This window comes from Cherax quadricarinatus, chromosome 5 (assembly GCF_038502225.1).
Source record: "Cherax quadricarinatus isolate ZL_2023a chromosome 5, ASM3850222v1, whole genome shotgun sequence".
Lineage (NCBI taxonomy): Eukaryota > Metazoa > Arthropoda > Malacostraca > Decapoda > Parastacidae > Cherax > Cherax quadricarinatus.
In genome coordinates this window covers 33,821,544-33,826,465 of record NC_091296.1, presented here as the reverse complement: position 1 = coordinate 33,826,465, position 4,922 = coordinate 33,821,544, and the positions used below count along the sequence as shown (strand labels likewise).

The following is a 4,922-nucleotide window of genomic DNA, read 5'->3' as shown; positions in this document are numbered from 1 at the left end:
ACCACCCAAAGGTCCTTTTCTTCTCTCATTTCAGTTAGCGTGTTGTCAGATATTTTATATTAGCGTTAGAGACTGTTACATCTTGCACGTCTCCGACCACAGCGGTAACTTGTCCACAACATTCTGGATACTCAGTATACTTTGGTTGCTGCATTTTTCCCAATTTTGTAACATATACAAATTTTGCTATCTTAGATATTAGCCCTATCTCGAGATCATTTTGCTATCTTAGATATTAGCCCTATCTCGAGATCATTTTGCTATCTTCGATATTAGCCCTATCTCGAAATCATTTTGCTGTCTTAGGTATTATCCAGAAACCAATCCAGAGGAATTCTATTCTTTACGTGTAGCCACTTAAAATCCTATCTGTTCAGGATCGGCCACTGTTTTCTGTCTGTAAGTCAGTCATTTACCAAGGCATGAAATTTGTCTCCTAAACCAAGTGCTTTTGTTGTGGCCAGCAATCTTCGATGGGGTACCTTGTCGAAGGCCCCTGCAAGTCTAGAAATGCAACTGTTCGGACTCTTTCATCCCAGTTTTTGTGTACTTAATTGAATAAAATCGTGTAAATTAGTCAGGCATGATCTGTTGTGGAATCCATACTACTCTCTAGTCATAAGTATCTTGAAACAGATGTTAAACTGATGGGACGATAGTTGAGGGAACGTCTTTGCATTCTTTTCTAAATATTGGGTAACATTTGCTAGTTTCCAGTCGTTTGGCACCTTACCGTCTTTTAATGACCTGTTAAATATTACAGGTAATTGGTAAGTGATTTGGTATCTACATTCTTTTATGGCTCTGGCAGATATTTCATCCGGTTCGCTTGTTTTGTTGATATTCGACTTGTAAGGTAAAAGGATACAAGTGATATTTTCGCTCTCCTGGAGAGCGAAACGTTGCCACAGTGAACCGTCACATTAGTTGCACTTGTGTCCTTTTACCTTGCATATTGTCGGTAATTTTACCAACATTATTACAATATTCAACTTCTATAAGTATTCTGCTAATTTTGCCAATGCTTAGTTTGACAGCGTCACGCCCTAAAAACAAATTTTGTGGCCTGGGAACGTTGGTGTCTTGCTCACCTGAAAATGCAAACCCGAACGCTGCGTTGAGGCTTGAAGCTAATTCTCTGATGTACTTGCTTCGGCAGTACATATACTAAAATTGGAACGATACAGAGAAGATTAGCATGGCCCCTACGCAAGGATGACACGCAAAATCGTGAAGCGTTCCGCATTTTTAAGCAAATAAATGGATGGGTGGGGAAGGAAGTTAGTATGGGCAGGGGACTGAGACAGGGATGCCTTATGTCTCAGATCCTATATGCATGTCTACAAGATCCTCTGTATAGGATGATTAATGTCGGGGTGGGTGAAGGGGGGGTAAGGCTTCGGGGTGCTACTGGTATAGTTGGGTATGTTGACGACACGACGGTTTTAGTAGGGGGAGAGGAGGGATTAAGGAATGTAGGTCGCATCGTTGAGATATTTAGTGGAGCAACAGGTATACGTCTTAATTGCGTCAAGTCTAAATTATTAGAGGTTGGTTCGTGGGTGGGAAAGAACTTGGGAAATAAGTATGGATGGCAGGTAGTAGAACAGATTAAAGTCTGTGGGGTTTTATACAGAAAGGTAGGACAGGAAGCTAGAGAGGCCAATTCCGTAAGTGTTGTGCAAGAAGTTTTGAGGAGTTGTTAAATTAGACACATGGACTGACCACATCGACTCATATGCCGTATTCTATTCAAGATTGATGGACTGACCACATCGACTCAAGGTTGAGGGACTGATTACCTCATTCTCCTCCTGTTCTTCAAGTTTATCCTTTGTATGGACTGGTGAAGCCACTGTGTGGCGAAACGTTTCCTCAATAAAGATACCCAAGAGTTGCACATGTGTCTAATTTAACAACGTGTCGGTTCTTTGAACCATTTATCTACAACAAGTTTTGAGGAGGTTGGAGGTGGCGTGTGACAGTGGTCTCTCCATTGATAATGAACGATGAGCGGTTGGTGCAAAAGAAGGTTATGCGTTTTATATGGGGATATGGTTATCATTGGCTGAAGCAAAGGATTGTGGCAACATCAGTGGGGAGGGGTGGTTCAGGATTAATTCCATTGCGTAGTAGACTGAAGAGCATGTATGTGAAACATAGTTATATACGGTTGGGTGGGGCTCGTGGTGTCAGAGGGAGTGAAGTTATGGAAGACGTGCGGCAGTGGTGGGAGGGTATGGAATTGGAGGAGTGTACGAGTATGTTGAAATATTTATTGCGGCTTAGCATACCGGGAAAAGTGTTAGCGCGAGTTTTGGGGAGGTCTCCGAGGGGTTATGAGGTGATGGAGGGGGAGAGTATCTTTCCTTTATATAATTGGGCAGGTATATGGGGTGCATTACGTAAGTTACGTTTTGGAGATGGTTGTAGGAGGTAGATTAATGGTACTGAAAGCATTGAGTTTGGATATAGAGGGAGTGGGTGATAGTGTGAGGAGGGCGGTCATGTATTTAGTAGTGGATTATATTTCTATATCGTGGGTTATGAGGGAGGTGGAGAGGGAAGTGAGAACACGGGCTTTAGCTGAGCATTTTTATAAAACAAAGTGTTGGAATGAGGTCGTGTATGGACGGAGATGGGCTATAGATTTTCTAGTTCAATATAAGGATATAAATGTGCGAGGGTTGCGAGAATTAATGGTGTAATGGTCGGATGGGATTGGTCTCTGCCATGTGTGTTGGGGGGGGGGGGGGGATGAGTGTATTCGTGGCAAAAAAATTTGATCGAATGCTCTTTTGATGCGGCAAAGCTTTAAATTATAATGTGTTTTATCATGGGTGGTCAAGGGGAAGCGAGGGAGCTTCCCAAACTGGTTCGGTATTCTTATATTCTTATGTATGTTACCGGGCATGTATGACACTGCTGTAAATCCTGTAAATATATTGTTACATCATATGTCATGTGATATTATGTTTCAACTTTTTTACATTCGAGTATATATGTATACAGTGAGTACGTGTGTATATCAAGTGTAATGTTCTCATGTCTGTTGGCATTCTTAACTATTGCAAGGTTTTTGTGTTATAATACTAAGTTCGATCATGTGTTCTTTTCTTAATGTCACTTGTAATGTTAGTATCATAGTATGCATATTACACTAATGAAGAAATGTTTTTGTCATCAAGTTACTATGATCCTAGATTTAAATTATGTTGGTTATTCATTTCTGCGTTCAGTCACCAATGGTATGACGTTGTGCAATATGGTGATCTGGGGTAAATGGAGGGGGAGGTTAGTTGTATTATACTTAATTAATGTGTATATTGTATATTGCCGATGGGAAGGGATAATGAGGACTCTCTTTAATTAGTATTACTTGCACAGTATTGTTTCAATGGAATTTTGTATAACGGCATTATACATCTATCAGTTGTGTGCAGTGTATATATTTGATATATTACTGTAAATTGCGATGATTTGATCGCTGTCATGTATAATATTGTATAATCTTGTTTTTCGCACAAGTGTTGGGGGTTGTATTGAATCATGTGAAGAGGAATTTTTGTAAGGGCAATGCAAGACGTGCAGTGTTTCGATTATGAAGAATTTTTGTTTGTTTGTCTGTGGAATATCTGATACTATATACATTTATTTATTTAATGTATTGTATGTTTTAAATAAAATATTTAAAACAATCTCTTTTGTTTGTTGTTCCTCTGTTATCGCTTGTTGACGGTCGTACCTTTCTTTTTACCATTTTTTCCCCAGACATTATTGAAGAATTCTTTCGCGCTACCTGGAGTTTACCTGGAGAGAGTTCCGGGGGTCAACGCCCCCGCGGCCCGGTCTGTGACCAGGCCTCCTCTTAATGTTTAGTGAAATTAGTCTATCAAATTAATTTTTGCTAGTTCTGATTTTAAATTACGTTATCTTTGTAACCATATAACTTGTATGTACTTTGGGACTACAAGTCTATGTAATTTTTGTTTATATGTTATGCTTTTTATCTGTTGTTTCAACTAGTTGCTTTATTTTATCTTTTACATGTTTTAACATCCTTTGTATGTTATTTCTCTCGATGTTTAGATTTCTTTTTGAATTCGCTAACATTGTCTGTGTTCAAGGGTTCAATCCTGTTTACTTTGCTAATATCTCTGGGAATATTACGGCAGTTAGCTGTTCTGTAATTAGGAAGCATCGTGATGTTATTCTGGGCCTGAAAGTTTTTCTTTTTTTGGAAACCGAATAATGTAATGACAGATTGATGGTCTTCCTCCTACCTCATGTAACTGCGTTAGTTCACGATCTGTGATCAAAACGTGATTCATTATATTTTTGCCTCAAATGGTAATGTGGCAGCTTGTGGTGAAAAATTGTCCCCAGTGATGTTGACAAGTCTAGCTGCTTCCTGGTCCTGTGATAAATGTTTCCAACTTATGTTCGGAACATTAAAGTCGCCAACTAATTTTACCTCTTTGTTACTTTAAATTACCTTAATTTTGTCATACAAAAAGCGTGTCGTTCCTCTTGCTTTGTCTAAGGGATGATTAATAACGTTCAATAAAATTTTTGGTTCCCATTTCCTGAGGTTTCCACATACACGGATTTATATATTAGTACATCATACAGTTTAATTTCAGTCGCATGAAGTTTATTGATAACATACAGGGTTACTATTATCTTTTTTATGAGTGTGATCTCTATTAAAATATTGCAACCAGTCAAGGCCGTTTCTCTTATCAGGTGGATCTTTGTATTAAACCAAGATTCACTCAAAGCAGTAATATCTAGATCCTTATTATTATTATTATTAAAGATTCGCCGGTATTCTCCCGGCCCGGGCCTTTTCCAAGTGGTGGCCCGGCCTTGGCTCCCTCTTTAGGGAGTGTCTGAGACCGAAGTCTCCCATGGGAGGAGGC

General features: G+C 39.3%; 1 non-coding gene across 1 annotated transcript; it reads left to right on the top strand.

The window, feature by feature from the left end:
- The first annotated feature begins 1,143 nt into the window (after positions 1-1,143).
- LOC128685140 (U6 spliceosomal RNA) lies at positions 1,144-1,250 on the top strand. Its single transcript, XR_008406484.1, has one exon. It is a non-coding gene; the product is annotated as a U6 spliceosomal RNA (small nuclear RNA).
- Positions 1,251-4,922: the final 3,672 nt, after the last annotated feature.